Source organism: Chinchilla lanigera, unplaced genomic scaffold, assembly GCF_000276665.1.
Source record: "Chinchilla lanigera isolate Chin_1 unplaced genomic scaffold, ChiLan1.0 scaffold00064, whole genome shotgun sequence".
Taxonomy (NCBI): domain Eukaryota; kingdom Metazoa; phylum Chordata; class Mammalia; order Rodentia; family Chinchillidae; genus Chinchilla; species Chinchilla lanigera.
This window is the reverse complement of record NW_004955465.1, coordinates 7,060,271-7,078,630: the sequence shown is the minus strand read 5'-3', so window position 1 is coordinate 7,078,630 and position 18,360 is coordinate 7,060,271. Positions and strand designations below refer to the sequence as shown.

Genomic DNA, 18,360 nt, shown 5'->3' with positions numbered 1-18,360 from the left:
AAATAGTTTAATGGCAAGATGGTTTGCATACTTTTCCACAAATACATTGGAAACAAACTGATGGCCATGGAGGCTTCAGACATGAGGATGACCACACCATGCTTCAGGGACTCTCAAGCTCAGTCCGTGTAACACGCGCTGATATTCAGTGAAAGAGTAAGAAAGGGAAAATGCAGACACATACACACATACAGACACCCTGGAGTCAGGGTTTGCAAGGGAAAGGATTTAACATAGGACACATAATTTATAGGAATATTTTATAATAGTCACCCAAAGAGTTAAATGCAAGAGGGTGGGAGATCTGTCCACATACTAGAGACCCAAGAATCCAGCGGAGGGCCTAGATCCTACAGCTGTATCCTACCTGAGTCCAGCTGAAGACCTAGAGCCCATGGCAATGCCCCCTACAAGTCCAACTGCAGGCCTAGAGCTAATGACATTGTCTCATGCAAGTCTGTATCAAGGTTCTCCTCTGGGAGGACCCAAGGATCAGTAGTGGAAGCTAGAAAGTCTGCACCAGAAGGATGAAGGATCTGTGCTCACAGGCTGAGGAATCTGCACTGGAGCCAGGAAGCAGTGCTCAAAGTAAAGATCAGAGCTCCCCCAGAAAGAACGGCAGCAACAGCGAGGTCCCGAGCTCCTCCGATGATGAGAACAGCTGAGGTCATATCAGGAAAGCCAGCGTGACAAGCTTCTCCAGGAGAGTCAACAGCACACCATCTTCCCCTCCGGTTCTCTTTGTATGCTGTTGGCAACAATCCTCAGGTGGGCCCTCCACACCCAGCACCATGCTGACTCAGTTCAGCTGGGTGTCACAAGTTGACCACCAGCTGTCAATCCACCACACCAGGTTTCTGCTTCTTTTAGAATTTTTCTTTTAAACATATTCAAGGAGCTTGTCTGGACCTCTCTTGTCATGGAATGTTTAATCGTTTGTCACTCTTCAGCATGCACAAAAACTGCAATAGAGACAGAAAAATGGGTTAAGGAGGCCCCACACTTCACATTCAGCATCTGATTCCGCGGACCCACTCACTGGCTCAGGACCTTTGGGTCTTTCCAAACACTGTTTTCCTAGTGGCCCTCAAGAGATTTGGGGAAAGTTCTGGGGAAGCTATCTATCTTTTAAAAGTGTCACACCCACAGTTGTCCTCCAAATCTCTGCTACTCGTTCTCTGACATCCCCAGAAAGTTCCCAACAGAGTGCCGTGCATGAGATCAGAGCAGTAAAATCCCGAGAATGTCTCTAGGAGAATCAATAAAAGACTCAGATTTACCATGTTTCCCCTCCTCCAGGTATTTAAAGTTATCCAAGGATAACTTGTAGCAAAAGGAGGAAAATCTGACATCTATAATAAAAAAAAAAAAATAGGAAAAATACACTTAAAAGAATGGCAAGCCCACGATTTGGAGTCATTGTGGACGAGGACTGTGAATGTGGCCGTGTGACTTTGACTCAGCTGAAGCGAGACTGTGTCCAGTTAAGCAGCCCCAGAGGCTCTGCGCTGCAGAGACAGCACAGGCTTTGGACCTAGATGCTGTGGAATCCAGATAGTGGTTTTCTTGTTCAGCTTGCCTGGTGATGCTCAGATGACCTCATGCCTCTAGGCTCCGGCTTGTTCATCAGTAAAGAGGGTGATTGTGGCACAAGGATCTCAGTCATGTATGTGAATGTCATTAGCAAACGCTAAGTATGTTACTATCCCCATACTCAGTAGGGGCCCAAGGCTAAAAGTCAACCAGAACCAACCTAAGAGAAAAAGAAACTAAATGGAAATGTGCTCTTGTCTATATTTCAGTGGAACTCATAAGTGGGTACAAATTCTCTTGCGAATCCTATTTTCTCACAACAACATGTCCACATTGCGTTTTGGGGTTTTTTTGTTTGTTTGCTTTGCTGTTTGTCTTTGCATTTGACTACACACTGGTCTTTTGAAGAACAAGACATGAGCCTGACTCACATCTGAAGAGTGATAAGTTCAATCCTGCACCATGGTGCTTGTAGATCGAGTCAAAAGCTCTTCTACTGCAGGGGATAAATCCTGTCACGGGAAGATGGTAACAATGACTCAACATAATTCCAAGCCACTGCTATGAGGCTTCTCTCCTCTCCCTTTCTTAGATCGGCCACTGCAACCTTCCCCCGCACTCCTAGGAATGCCCCAGCACCAAGCATGCACATGCAAACCTCTGCCTTCCAGGAACCTAGCAAACCACCTTCCCTGGGGTGGTTCCCATAAAAGGTGGGGCCCAGTCACAGTGGGCAGGGAGCCCAAAGGATAATCCCAAACTCTGCAAGACTTTCTGTTAGGGCTCTGGCAGATCAGCTCATCATTTGGCCTTGGTTTCCCATCTCTGTGATGGGTCATGGCAACCTCCTGTACAGGTGTGGGATGAGGATGAAGAGCCTGGGAAAGGTAGCTGTTCTGTACACGTTGAAGTTGATGGATGGAATGTGGAGGGATGACTCAGTAACACTGGAGGAAATTGTGGGTAAATTTCCTGTCTTACCCTTTAGTAAGACAAATTCCTGGCAGTCTGGTTCCACCGTTACACAAGGCCTTAAAAGAATAGTGGGAAATTCTCTCTCTAACTCCCACCCCCATACCTTGGTCCATGCAGGTTATTTCCCCTCTGCTGGGGCAGTGGTACCCCTTTTCCTTGAGACCTGCACCTTCTTCACTTTCTCTAGAACACTCCATCCCATCTCTCTCCTTTTCAGGTGCCCCAGCTGAAGACCCAGGACTCAGACTTGGCTCATTAGGAGACCCCACTTGCCTTAGTCTGTATTTATCCAACGGCACAGCAGGTGGTTTATTTGGAAAAAAAAGGATAGAGAGCAAGAAGGATAGAAGAAGGAAAACTCAGTGTGTGAATGTGTGATCAAGTCGGCCACCAAGCCATGTCTAGAGAAAATCATCTGGGAATCCCAGAGCAACCTATAGGGTACACCTGAGAATTGCCTACCTGCTGCCCCAACCCCTGACACCTTGGCATCCATGTCCAGACAAGCATATAGGAGTGTCACTTGGGGTCTTGCAGGTTTTCCATCCAGGGTTTAGGAGAACTCCAGTAGGAAGCTAGGGACATTTCAAGTTGAGGTAAGGCACTCTCAGAGCAAAGTGAGCTGGGGTCAGTGCTGAGATGAGCTAAGTCCCAGGACACAAGACAGGAGCTAGAGTGTGGATCCAGAGTGTGCTCAAAAGGCTCAGGCACCAGCCCTTGGTTCTATTGGAAGGTGGTGGAAACTTTGGGAGGTGGGAGCTCAGTGGAAGGAAGTGAGGTCATTGGGGTGTGTTTGAAGGAGATACTGGAGCCTGGCCCTTTCCTGTCTCTCCCTTTGCCTCCTACTGAATGGGATGATCAACTTCGCCACTTTCTCCTCCTACCAGGATGTTCTGCTTTATGATGGGCCCAAAAGCAATGTCGTCAAGTGACCATGGTCTGAAATCTCTGAAACTGTGAGTCAAAAAAAAAAAAAAATCCCTTTGTTTGTATAAGTTTTTTATCTCAGGTATTTTGATATAGTGACAGAAGACTGACTAACACAATAGGTCAGGTGGACCATAAGTATCTCAGACTGATCAGGCCAACAGTCTCCTGAATGAGTGGATAGTCAAGGCTTAAATAAAAGAGAGAAGTGGTATGATTTTAGGGCTCCAGGAGGATCAAAACCCTCTAGTGGAATTTGAGAGTCTCTGGGAGTTGAGACAAAAAACTTCTCTGGTTGGCTCATATCTACTTGGTTTTCAGACAAAGGAAGGGGATACTGAGGAAAGCATGGGAGCCTGAGCAGGACCTTGGGAGTCAGCACAAAGACTTCCCTAAGTAGTAAATTATTCTAACTAGGATACTATCTTATCTCCAGGTTGACACCTGCAGTTACAGTCTCTATTTAGTTAATTGGGGTTGGAGCCAGCTGTCCTCTGCTGGGGCCTTGCTTGTCCTTTAAGGCTTCACGGCCTCACAGCCACTACAGGCCTCAGCTGAGACCAGTAACTCATAGAGTCTCACTTTCTATGAATCCACTGCTCATCTCCAGACAAGGGACCTGGGCCTGGGCCAGACTCACAAGTAAACATACAAAGCCAACTGATTACTTTTAAATCCTGCTCAGAGCCAGTTCGTGGTGGTCTCCATCAGCTAAGGATCCTAACTGACTGCTGTGGGAGTAGCTACCTTAGAAGCACCACAGAATAAGGACCACAGGGAAAGAAGGACTCTACCCCTGTACCAGGAGGACTATTTTGCAAGTAATAAGTACAAAGGAGCCCTTGTTATACATGTGTTTGAGAGCCGAGAGTTCCAACTATTGTGGTTCAACTTCAGTGAACATATTTAGATGCCCAAGAAACCCCAAACAAAATCTTACTCTTGTAGGTATATTTATATTTTACAAAAATGTTGGAGCTATGTCCCACTCTCTATTTACCAGTCACTTCAACATTTTATATTAAATATGACCTATAGAATAATCACAGCCACTTCAGTGAGACAATGTATGAAAAAGGAGACAGAGGTAGGTAAATTTAACAAATATGGTGCCTTACTTCTCTCAACTTTTTTCCTTTCTTCTTCTGATACTGGAGATTGAACTCAAGGCCTTTGCACTGAGCTACATCCTCAGCTGTTTTGTTGTTGTTGTTGTTGTTGTTTTCTGATGCCAGGGTTGAGACAGTCTCACAAAGTTGCCAAGTTGCTCCCGCTAGGCTCAAGTTTGTGATCTTCCCTCCTCAGTCACCCAGAGTATGACAAGCATGCACCAACAGGCCTGGCTTTTCCTCAACATTTCTAAAAACAGAATTCATCTTAAAATTAATGTGCATGTTTTCTTAGTGCCTGTTACGGGCTGAATTGTGTCCACCCTCAAAATTTATGTGTTGAAGTCATAATCCTCAGCCCATCAGAATATGACTGTATTTGGAGCCTGGGTCTTTAAAGAGGTGACTAAGTTAAAGAAGGTCGTGAAGGTGGCTCCAGTGCAATCTTACTGGGCATTGTCTATGAAAAGGAAATTCAGTCAAAGAGAGACACTAAGGACACTCATACAAAGAGGGAAAGCCACAATTGGAACACACCAAAAAAGTGGCCACCTGCAAGCTGGAAGAGAGGCCACAGGAGAGACCAGCACTGCCCTGGATCTTAGACTTCTACTCTCCAGAGCTGTGAGACAGTAAGTGTCTGTGATTTCAAACTATACAGTCTGTAGTGTTTGTGATAGCAGCCCCAGCCAACAAAAGGACTTCCAACAAAACTGTTATTAACCTTGTGACACTGCAAAGAACCCCAAAGGCAGAATTACTGTAGCAGAAAATGCTCCCCCCCCAGTATACTGCAGTTTGTTAGTTGCCCAGGTAATAGTTCCTGTCCCAGTTCCAGTTGCTCCTGTCTCTTAGAAAAGGCTGGTCACTATGATGCATAGCTGGTCACTGTGATGTACATTGTATAATCCAATCCCCAATTGACAAGCCATTCTGCCTCTGTATTTCATGCTTGCATATCTCATACAAACCCTAGACCACCAGGGATCAGGGCCTGATATTCTGGAAATGACCCTGACCAGTTCCCATTGATGTAAATACATCTGCTTCCAAATCCTGGCTGTCGTTGTGGTGTTTCTGCTTGCCACTGAAGTATGAGAGATTTAGGCACCAGGTCATGGTGCTGTCAGGGTGGAGGAGCTTTTAAGAGGTGGGGCCTGGTGGCAGTTGGGTCACTGGGAATGTACCCTTGGCAGGACAGTGGGATCCTGGTCACTTTCCTTTTGCTTCTTGGTCATCAAGGGATGAGTGGCTTTCTCTGCCATGTGCTTCCACTACAAGGTACTGCTCTGCCACAGATTCAAAAGCAAAGGACCAGTTGACCAGAGACTGAAACTTCCCAAAACTGTGAATCATCATAGACCTTTTCTCTTTATAAGGTATCTCAGATATTTTGTTACACTGCTGAGAAGCAAACTAACACAGACACTTTTAAAATGAGAGTAATTCAGAATCCATGAAACATGGTCTATCTCAGGGAGCCTCACCCCACATATCAACACAGTCAATTCTCTTAGGGGTCCTGCAACTTCTTCAGCTCTAATGCTTATTCCTCATGGTTAATCACAGACACAGATGCTCCAGAAAAGCATCTATAGGAAGCAACAGGTCAGCAAATTTCCCTCAGACATTTTTGAACAAGGAATTCAAAGTGGAAAATGAGATTGCAATTTCTTAAAGAAGTAAAGCCCATTCACACATGAACAACCTGAAGTCAGCATGAACTAAAATTCAAGTTCAAGAACAATGAAAAATCTCAGTAGTAATATATCTCCTATTTATCAGGCACACACCACAATATGAAATATTCCGGGGTGCTTACCTTGCATGTTTTCCAAAAGCATGAATTTCCATTACCCTGTGGTAATTGAAGTTAAATAATATCCACGCCCCCAGTACGGTTCCAATTTTAGTTGGGCAACTGCATAAATTGCAAACTCTGTTGCTTGATATTCATTCCATGACTCATTGTGCAAATAAGAGAAATGCATTACAACCATTGATAAACCACATCATTCCTTCAAAGCTCATCAGTGACCCGTCACACCACCTCTGGTGTGACACAGACAGCAGAGGCTATAGTTGTACTCCCTCCCTGGCTCCCAGTGAAAAAGCCACAGATATTTTATGTAAATAGCTACGCAAAAGAGGGACTTCATCAACAAAGGTGAATGTGCAGCAAAATATACAAAAAGTGGTGATGTTGGAAATGGAAGTTGAATCAGATATAAATGAAGTTAGAGAAGAAATAGCTATAGGACTGTGAATGATGCTGTCTTTTAAAATATTCTGGAAGTAGAGCCAGATTGACTCAGGGTGAAGATGCTGGCAAAGAAAACATTTTATGTTACAGGAACCTGGGAGATATTTCAAAGCACTGAAAATAGAAAGGATAAAATGTTAGAAGTGTATCGAGATATAGAAAAAAGCATGACAATTCACCAAGCCGTAGAAAAGAAGCTCGGTCCATACTGTACATTTTATGAGGACACAGGCACTATTCAATTTACTGTCCATAAATTTTTTTACAAAGAAATAAAACAGCCCTAAAATACAGCTAGATAGAAGGATAAGTTCTGGTGTTCCAAGGCGCGATGGGTTGACTAGGGCTCAAAATAACCTATCTTATAGACTAATAGTGGCCAAACTGTGGCATGTGTGCTGCAGCAGGCTGTTTGTGTCATTGAAAGCTCTGTCACTGTGTTTTCACTTAAGACAAAAGATTATTTTTTCTAAATTAAAACCTCAGTATTCAGGCTTAATTTGCAATAAATAAGTGGGTCCAGGGCTGCAGTTTGTGCATTTGGTCTCTAAAAGGTTCACTACCACAGCTATAAGGTAAGAAGATCAAGAAAAAGAGGACCTTGGCTCCAAACATGAAGAAATGACAAGAAGGCAAAGCTTAGGGGCTGAGGATTTAGCACAGCGGCACAGCAACTGCCTGGCAAGCGCAAGGTCATGAGTTCGATTCCCGGTACCAGAAAAAAAAGCTAATTATGCTAATTATGTGGTATGCATGTGTTGAAATATTGCACTATACCCCATTAATATGTAAAATAAATGCATGTCAATTAAAAATAGAATAAAATTATTCAAATAATATTACAAATTTTCATTCACAGGATGCCTTACCTGTTTGGAGAATTTAGCATGAGAAAAAAAAAAGCATAGATGTTTCAGTTCATTTCTTTCCCTGCGTTGTGTCTGCCTCTGTGAGAATAGGCACTATTGGTAGATCTTGTTTCATATTTGATGATATACGGCCAGACCCCACTTACACATTCTAGATTCCAAATCAACATTACACATTCTAGATTCTAGATCAACAGCATACATTCCAGGTTCTGGATTGACAGTATTCGTTCTGGATTCTAGATCAACATTATACAATCTAGATTCTAGATCAACAGTATACATTCCAGGTTCTGGGTTGATAGTATTCATTGTGGATTCTAGATCAATGATATACATTCTAGATTCTAGATCAACAGTATACATTCCAGGTTCTGGGTTGATAGTATTCATTCTGGATTCTAGATCAACATTATACATTCTAGATTTAAGGTTTACATTTTGCATTCTATATCTGAAGACCAGGATACATGGCCAGAACCCAGTTATATGTTCTTGATTCTAAATCAACAGTATATATCCTAAATTCTATGTTCACATTTTGATTCTAGATTTCGAGACCAATCCTTTCTGCCTCTTCATATGAGGGTGTGGAAGAGGCAGCACTTTGGAGGTGTTTTCATGTGATGTTTCCAAGCATTCTCTCAGGCACTTCATCTAAGAGTCAGTATTGAAGAGGCTTATTAGGGATCCTGGTTATGTCCTCACAAATAGGCTAGGTTATCTAACATACTAATATCAAAAAGTTGACCTTTAATGAAAAAAGTTAACTAAACCAAGCACTATTTCTCAGTGTCTCTAATGTTATAAATTATAGCTAGCCAATAAATACATTTTGCTAGTTTTTAATTCCTTATATATTTATAATCACCAGCAAAAAAAGTTTTAATGTTTTGACAAATATTTGGCAAGTCATCCTAATTTTTATTTTATTTTTCATGAAGGTCACATAGTGTGTTGGTTTTGAGGGTTTTTGTGCAAGAGGACACAATATAATACAGGACACATATTTTATAAGATTATTTATAATAGTCACCCAAAGAATGATATACAGGAGAGTGCAGGAAATCTACCCACACACTAAGACCAAGGAATCCAGCTGAGGGCCTGGATCCTACAGTAATGTCCTGCATGAGTCCAGCTGAAGACCTAGAGCCCATGAAAATATCTCATGCAGGCCTGTTTTATCAATCTGTGCTAGGAAGGCCCAAAGGTCAGTGGTGGAATCTAGGAAGTCTGTGCCAGCAGGGTGAAGAATCTATGCTAGCAGGCTGAGGGACCTGTACTGGCGCCAGGAAGCAATGCTCAAAGTAAGAACCAGAGATCACCCGGAAGGTACCACAGCCGTCCTCAGCAACAGTGAGGTCCTGAGCTCCTCCAGTGGTGAAGACAGCTGAGTTCCCATCAGGCAAGCCAATGTAGCAAGCTTCTTCAGGAGACTGAGCTGTGCACCTTCTTCCCCTCTGGAGCCAGGAAGCGATGCTCAGAGTGAGGACCAGAGCTCCCCCAAAGTGAACTGAAGCTGTTCTCATTGCCAACAAGGCCCCGAGCTCCTTGGAGGATGAAAACAGCCAAGTTCATCAGAAAAGCCAGCATGACAAGCTCCTCCAAGACAACCAACAGCTCCTTACAGTTTCTACCAGCTCCCAACAGCCTCTCTTCGCTCCCAATAACCTTCTTCTCCAGTTCTGCCTTTATGCTGCTGGCAACAATACCAAGGTGGGCCTCCCGCACCCAGCACCATGCTTACTTAGTTCAGCTGGGGGTTGTAAGTTGACCACCAGTTGTCAATCTACTACACATAGTTTTTCCCCATTTGCTTTTAAAATTCTCTCATGGCTTCAGTTTGCCTGGCCTTCGCTACAGTCCACACAAAGTAAATACTATAACTGTGGTGGATTGACAACTAATGGTCAACTTATAACACCCAGCTGAACTGAACCAGCGTGGTGCTGGGTGTGGAGGGCCCACCTGAAGATTGTTGCCAACAGCATAAAAAGAGCACCAGAGGGATAAGGGTTGTGCTGTTGGTTCTCCTGGAGAAGCTTGTTGCAGAGGTTTTGCTGATATGAATTTGGCTGTTATCATCAGAGGAGCTCCAGACCTCGCTATTGCTGAGAATGGCTGTGGTTCTCTTCAGGGAAGCTCTGGTCTTTACCTGGAAACTCACTTCCTGACTCCTGCGCAGATCCCTCAGCCTGCTAGCACAGATCCTTCATCCTGCTGCCACAGACTTTCTAGCTTCCACCACTGACCTTTGGGCCTTCCAGTGCAGATCTTTGATACAGACTTACATAAGACATTGTTGTAGGCTCTAAGCCTGCAGTTGGACTCGTGGAGGCCATTGCCATGGGCTTTAGGTTTTCAGCTGGACTCATGCAGGACACTGCTGTGGGATCCAGGCCCTCAACTGGATTCTTTGGGTCTCTAGTGCCTGGGAAGATCTCCTACATGCTTTTGCATTTAACTCTTTGGGTGAATATTATAAAACAACCCTATAAATTATGTGTCCTGTATTAAGTTCTTTCCCTTGTAAAACCTGACTACAACAGTAACTCTGCAATGTCATAAGGAAAATCCCTGTGATTCCACTCATCATTTTAAGACCATTTTCTACTCTCTAAGCACAGGCACAAGGGTCAGAGTCAGGACCAGCTGCACCCTTGAGAGACCCAGGAGCCATCACCTGCGTGAGCTCAGTTTCCGAGCATGCCCTAGCACCAGGGCTCCTGTGTAAAGGTAAAGCAGCACCCATCTTTCCCTCTCCCTACCAGGGCCCCAGGATGGGCAAGGAGGATGGAAAGCATGAGGTTCACCCCACAGAGCTGAGGACCACGTGGGAGGATGGCTGCTCTTTGCAACACTGCTGCTTCTTCATGGTCTCATAAAATGCAGGCGTCTAGAGGCTCTTCCAGTGTGAACGTTAGGAGATGCTCTCTGCGTCTTTCCCTGCTTATCTGAAGCCACCAAGGTGCATTTTGGGGCAGTGAGCTGTGGCACAGGAGGTGCATTAGACCTTGAAAAACCCCTTAAGTATGAAGCCTGAGTGAGTCATCCCCACTACTTCCAATCAGAAAATCACCGCTGCTAGTAAGACCTGTGTTTGTGGGACTGCCGTGCCTGGAGGCAATGCTCTGTGACTGGCTCGCCTTACTAGCCTCCTCTCTAACTGAACCACTAGAGATTGTTTGCTTTTTTTTTTTAGGCAAAAGTGTGCATACACATGTATGTGGCTACAACACTGTACAGATAGAGATATGGGCATCCGTTTCCTAGCACTACCACAATAAAATAGCCCAGCCAGGGTGGTTCGAACAACATATTCTCTCCTCACAGGTCTGGAGGCTAAAGTCCAAGATCAGCAGGGCTCGTTTCTCTGAGGCCTCCCTTAGCTCGCGGGTGGTCTCCTCTTTCCCGTGCCTGCCCCTTGGTTTCCCTCTGTGGGTGTCTGAGTCCTGATCTGCTCTTCCTTTAAGGGTACCAGTCAGATATGGACTACAGGCCACTCTAAAGGTCCCAGTTTACTCCAAATATAGTTGTATTGTGAAGTAGGGGAGGTGAGGGCTTCAACACACTGACTTGGGGTGTGAGCACATGCAATTCAGTCCATAATGGATACATGACATACACAAGAGTGTAGGTACATATATTTTACAGATATAGAGCCATACGCGGATAGAGTCTACAAGAGACAATCTCCTAATTTTTTATTTAATCATAATCCCAGAAGGATCTTAGCTCTTCTTACAGTCCCAGCCCTCACTGTAAGAGACATCTTCAGTCCAAATCTTTCTCCTGATGTCACATGCACATGAGAGACCGGACATTTTCTCCAAAGAACTCTAGGCCACTTTCACCTCTTTGTGTCTCAAAGTTTACCCTCATCCAGGCAATCACTTCCTGCTCCTGACCTTCCTGCTGCCCTCCACGGCTCCGCCCCCTCCAGACCCTGCCCTCCTCGTCCAGAGCCATCTTCGCCTTCTCTTAATCTGGTCAGTGGCTGGGCAAGCACCTCTGAATAGTTCTTGCATGGACTGCCACCACCCCTGCTGCAGCTCTGCCCAAGGGACTCCAATATCTGCCCCTTTCCCCACTTAACCCCCTCCAGGCAAGACAACCCCTCAAAGCACACCTCCTGTTCCTCTTCACGTCCATTACAAGCAGCTTCTGTTCATCCTGCAGTTCCTGATCCTCTTCACGGGTCCCCTCGCCTGACAACTCCACCTCCCCCGTACACTGCAAACCAGCCAAGAGTGCCCCAGCCTGCTCCCCCAGAGCACTGCTTTGGAAAGCCCTTTCCAGGTTTCAGCATGCATCGCCCAGGAGGGGAAGCTGCTGACCCAGCAGTGTTTGTGCTAACTCTGTCTTTCTTCCCCTATATTTGCCTTCCTCCCCCTCCTTCCTTCCTTTCCCTTCCTCAAAAAATACACACAAAGCACTTACCTCTTTAAATACAGAAGCCCTCTGATATGAAATAGTCAATAAAAATAGAGGACATGAAGATGTCCTACAGAAAACAATGGAAAAGAAAGCATAAGAAAAATATGCCAATCCTAATTTTTAACCAAGTAACCGTCATGGCCTCTTACAGCCTGTGCTGAGAAAGGCATTCATGCCAGGTTTGGTGGTGCACACCCATCATCCCAGCAGTCTGAGTGGCTAGGGCAGGAGGCTTGCAAGTCCGAGGCTAGCCCAGGCAGGTGAGAGACTTAGCAAGACCAAGTCCATCTGTGTATTTATAGAGAAGTATACAAAGTAAAAAAGGGCTGGGCATCTCAATGTGAAGGCCCTGGGTTCCGTCTCCAGCACTAAAAACAAAAAACAAATGCATCTGTCAAAAATTCTTCCTCTGAAATAAAGATCAGGGTGAGAACAGATTTTCTTAAGGCTGTCAAAGACAAAGAGGATTCTTTCCTAATAGGCATTAGAGACCAAAGGTCTCTATGCCTGGAAATTATGAAAATCCCTTTTCCTTGACATTAAAAAGTTGGAGAGAGGGCAGGTGGGCAGCAGTTAAGAGAAAGAAGGAAGGAAAGAGTAGAGGGCCCTTTTCCTTCTTTATTAAAAAAATTTAAATGAACTTATAAGATAGTGTCGTTGTCAGAAACTGCATGTGTGTGTGTGTGTGTGTGTGTGTGTGTGTGTGTGTGAGTGTGTGAGCTATTACTGCACAAGACAGCCGGGAGCTTTCCTGGCCGTGGTAACACCTCCATCCAGCCTCTTCCCATCACTACCGAAATCATTGCTGTGCTCACATGTGTGTATGCATGTGCATGTATGCTCCTGCGTGTTGGTGCATGTGTGTGAGCAAACATCTCAGCAGACCCCGACACAGGTTGCTCTGCGGAGAATCTGTTTCCGTTCTACACAGAGCCACCCAAGACAAGTCTGAGAAACTGGGAGAGTAGAAGAGAAAGACGCAGACAGAAATTTTTTTCTTGCCCTTCCCCTTCACTCTCCTATTAAAATCTGAAGTGTGTGGTGAGGGCCCTCGGGCAGTATTGCCTGACCATCACTCAGTTGAGACATGCCTGTGGCCCTGTGGGGACACTTAGAGAAGCACACGCCTGTCCCTTTGCCCCACAGAGCAGCAGCTCTTTTGCTACCCACCCCTGCCACTGCCCCTCCGTTTCCACACACACACCCAACTCCCTCTTCTCTTCACCATGGTTACCAGAGCCTCCGCCCTTTACTTCCCTAAATCAAAAACTGGCAGGGAGCCCTAGGAAATGGACGTCTTCCCGATGAACCTAAGCTTTGCTCTGCACTGTTTGGATAATGTCCTGACAGAATACCTGGAAGTTAAGGAACTTACTCATTAAACACAGCTGCCAGTTAGTAAGCCCTGAAAACCCCAACAAAGAATTTTCTGGAGCCCAAAGCCCTTGCTTGAGCATAAGGTTTCATTCCAGAGACAACTTCCTGTATCGGACTGAGCATGTTTCAGGGGCGGCAAATGCTACCATGACTTTGTGCTTTGGCCTGGATTGAGGTGAGGGGCACGTGTGCCACCCTCACTGCAGCACCCACAAAGGCACCGTCTCATACCATCAGCATGATCTCTGCCGCAGTAAGTGGCAGTCTCCATTTCACCACTTTATAAAGAGTCCAGTCCTCTTGGAGTAAGAGCCACCCTTACAAGCTCATCTTCATTTGATTAAATCTGCAATGACTCTATTTCCATGTAAGGCCCCATTCTTGGGTACAGGGTGTTAGGATCTCAAGAGACCGTCTTTTGGGTGACACAACTCCACCTTGGTCAGTAGTCTTGACCAAATGACGTTTGGATGTTTGCTCCAGTGACTAATTGCTTAGGGAAAGGAAAGACCCAGACAGGTCAAAGATTTCTGGACTCAGAGTGTGAGCTGACACTGACACATGAGTAGCCTGCATGACATTGTTGCCCCCCTGTTAGAGTGGGGGGGTCCCCCTGGAGATTTAGCTCAGGGGCACAGTGCTTGCCTGGCAAGCACGAGGTCGTGAGTTCGATTCCCGGTACCAAAAAAAAAGAGTGGGCAGGTCCCCAGGGTCAGGCATTAGGTGGAGTTTTGGCTCATGGCCAACTCACAGTGACCCTGATGGGTCCAGTGGCATGCTGTGGAGGTTTTCCTATCCTTAGCACACAGTAGGAATTGATAACCTCAGTATTTGGATCAGCCTCAACATTGGGTCCCTGGCCTGTGGAAGATGCTAAGTAGAAACTTTTCAAAATACCCCATCCATCATGGTAGGATAAACAGCAATGGCAGATATTTGTATCACCATAAAAGACCTTGGGGGTACAAGGTGGCGACAGTGACCATATGTCCAGTAGTCCAGCCCCTGCAGACACTGGATAAACCATGGAGAATGACCATGGTCTACAGGAGGATTAAAGGTAACAACACTGATTCGCTGCCGGTGACGTGCTTAATAATATCTGTGCTAGATCAGATTCCTAAGGCCTTGGGCACATGGGCCACAGCCATTGGCTTGGGAGATAGTCTTTTCCATTCGGACCAATAAGGACACTCAAAAGCAGTTTGCTTTAATGTGGGCTGGAAAACAAGATTCGGTTAGAACTTTACCTCAGAACTCTGTGCACTTTAGTGCTTTCTGTCATAAAATAGCTGGGAGATAGGTGGACCGCCTGAACTTCCCATAGAACATCTTGACATCTTGGTAGCTGGATGGAACAAATAAAAGCTGGACATTTAACTGAAGACTTTGGTAAATGGGTACACTAGAGAGGGTGGGAAGAAAAACCCTGTGAAGATTCAGAGACCCACATTTTAATGAAGGTCCCCGGGTTCCAAAAGTCACAGACATTTCTGAACATTTCTGAATATCTTCACTAAAGTGTCACGTGCCCTTCCACAAAGCAGGAAGCCAGTGCTTAGATCCTGATTCCACACCTGGGAACAGTGCTCGAGCCCACACACTGGGTTACACAGAAGGGTGCAAGCCACGAATTGACCCTAACAGAAGTGCAAATACATCTGAGGCTGGAGCCGTAGGACCTGGTGGAGCCCTGAGGTTGGAGGTGTCAGTGATGGGATGAGACGCATCCCAAGACGGAAAGTGTGCTTTCAGGCTCCAGCTCCAGCAGGACCAGAGGCCAAGACCAAGTCCCATGAGGGGGCAACCCAGGCTCCCATGTCCCTTACCACTGCATACTCATACTTGTGGTCATATTGAGGTGCTGGCATCCCAGCTTGGGGTGACTCACACCGTCAGACACAGGATGTGTTCAGTGCTCTAGGCTAATCATGCTCAAGCCCAGACCCTGGCCTTCAGGAGCATCTGTAGTCCTCCTTTGGGTTCCTTCGCCAGCCTGCAGTACTCAAGGATGGAGGAGGGACAAACACCCTTCACCCTGTGAAGCCCCAACTGTGAGTGGGACTCTTACCCCTCTGCAGGTTCTGCGCCACCCATCAGGCAGTCCCCTGAGGGCCTGGAGCCATCACTCCAAGTTGCCAAGAAACCCTTCCAGCCCAGGCCCACTCTTGATTCGAATGGAAGCCCCAGGCTGAGGCAGTAGAGGGATAGGCATTCCTCGCTGAGAGGGACCCCTCTGGCGGCACCACACACGCACCCCCCACCCCAGTCTGTGCTCTCTGCTGGAAGCATGTGAAAAGCGAGCACCCCAGGAGTGCAGGAGTCTAAAGAGCCAAGAGAAGCATGGTTGGAAGATGTTTCCCTATTTTTCCTCCATGAAACTCCGAACAGTGCACTGTATGACCAGAGGATGAAATAGTACTCACATTTTTGTGCATGCTCTGGGTAACACTTACAGTTGTGGTATTAAGGCTCAGAAAACTATATTCTAACATGAAGGCCTCAGGAAAGACTTGGAAATAAAATTTCTTTCTGACCTTCTCCTGCCCTCCTGTCTTACCCTTCATGCTCTCCCGGGGTAAGCTGCTGAAACTAGAATCCTTCCCCAAGGCAGGTCATAGAAACCAGAACCCCTTCTCCCCAAAGCCAGCCATAAAAACCTTTTATTTATCTTTTTCCCATTCTGTATAAGGGCTGGCCATAAAGAAATCCCTGATCTACCTTGTTAGATTATAGGTCATATGACCTCCATTCTAGCAAGGATCCTGCCTCATAACCAGGAAGAAGGAAAGCAGGACAGAGAGGCCACAAAGAATCTAAACAGACAGGCTTGCTGGGTTTACTCCCATATGTCTGTTACCGTTAGATCATATCTTTTATGGTCCAAACATATTTCTATACAGTTGTGGAGGCTTTATTGAACCTAAGCATAAAAATAGTTTAATACTAGATCTCCAGAAGGCTGAGGCATAAAGACCACAAGTTGGAGCCTAGTTGGGGCAACTTAGTGACTCTACAAGATCCTGTCTCAAAATGAAAAATAAGAAGGACTGGGGATGTAACTTAGTGCAAGGGCCCTGGGTTCAATCCACAATACCCCCCAAAATAGTGAATAAATCACCCTGGGCCTTTGAGTCTTCTATATGAAAGCTCCCATGCTGTGGTGTCATGTGACACTATGATCAGATAAATTTGCTATGCTTTTTCTTAGCATTTTGTTTGTTATAAAGGTGTCAGCCATGACACTTTAAGATGTCCAGGACACAAATCACCTCCTCCTCCTCTGCCCCTATGGTGGAATTACTAAGGAAGCACAGTCGTGACTTTGACAGAGTCAAAGGAAGCCAGTGGACACAGACGAATGCTGCATGCTGCAACTTCACAATTGATAGTGCAGCTGCCACTGAATTCATGGCATTAGGGAACTGCCAAGGCAGGATGGCCTATGTATCTGTGTCACTTAGCACAAAATCTAGAAGAGTCACGATGCTGTAACTAGCAGAGATGTACAATTACTCAGGATGGTTCACAACAGGGAACATGAGGAGATGGTTCCTGAACCCAAATGGAAAGAAATGTGCCTGGCCACGGAAAATCTTCACACTGCAAAGATGTTAGACACATACGTAAGTGCATCTTGTCTACCGGCAATTCTAAATCACTAGTTAAGTCACTAGGCCTCACACAGGCCATGAATTTTGCCATGAAATTTCAAATCAGATTGTTGATGTTAGACAAGGGATCCACAAAAAAATAAATAAAAAATGTCTGCCCCGGATTCATCAGTGACAATTACTATGTTCTAATGTGAGCAAAGATGGTGTTAGATACCAAAGATACAAAAAATAATGCACAAGATACACTAAATGTCACTTGCTGTCTAGGCCTGTGGCAATGTCTGTAGAGGTGTACAAGGTGTTCTGGGTGCAGAGTCATGGAAAGGGTGGATGAAGTCAGCGTATAGCAGTGGTTCTGTGCTGATCATCCAGTTATAGTCTTCACAAGGCCAACCCAAGGACAGCGACTTCCTTGAGGGCCTTGTTTAATTGGATTTTTCAGCCATCCTCCAAACTCAAGTTTCTGTTTCCCTTATTAAGCTTCTGTTTGATCAGCTCTTCAAGGAACAAAGATTCTACGAGATGCTTATAGAAAGATGGAAGAGATGTCTAGGTCTGTCTGTCCCACCAGCCTGCTCCAAAGTCACCACAATGAGCAGGATGAAGTGGTCCTATAGTCAGCCAACCTTCTTCTGTACCTGTGCTGGTTTGAGAATCTGGGTTCAGTAGAAAGGTCTTCATGAAAGGGTTCTCCCAAACACACCCCACAGGTCACAGTGAAAGACTGGCTGCAAACGAAGAGCCTTCAGAAAAAGTTATGTAGGGGAAAATAATGGCACCAGGTTTTCTGGCTTCCGTCTTTGGTCCAGATCAAAGGTACCTAGGGGTCTTCACTAACATGAGTTTAACTAGCCCCTCTGTCATCCTAAGATGACAGCCCCAAAGATGCTCATCATCAGACCAAATGTGGGAAATACTGAGCTCTGGGGTTTTTGAGCAATGTTGAGAGCCTACCTTTCCTTCAAGAATTGCCAATCAGGACATAGGGGTGGGAGTAGCACACACTTGTACTCCCAGCACTCTGAGAAACTGAGGACAAAGGATTACAAATTGAAGTAATCCTCCAGTTTTGGCAACCTAATGACAAAGAGAGATCCTGTCCCCATATATAAAAGTGCTGTGAACATAGCCCAGTGTAAAAACTCTGGATTCCTTTGTATCAAAAGAAAGAAAGAAAGAAAGAAAGAAAGAAAGAAAGAAAGAAAGAAAGAAAGAAAGAAAGAAAGAAGGAAAGAAGGAAAGGAGGGAGG

At 45.5% G+C, this 18,360-nt stretch overlaps 1 long non-coding RNA gene across 1 annotated transcript in view; it reads right to left on the bottom strand.

The window, feature by feature from the left end:
* Positions 1–835: 835 nt before the first annotated feature.
* The window catches only part of LOC106150136, a 76,258-nt gene continuing 58,733 nt past the window's right edge, over positions 836–18,360 (bottom strand). The window contains exon 3 of the long non-coding RNA XR_001236765.1: positions 836–962. This is a non-coding gene — a long non-coding RNA (uncharacterized LOC106150136). The remainder of the gene's footprint in view (positions 963–18,360) is intronic.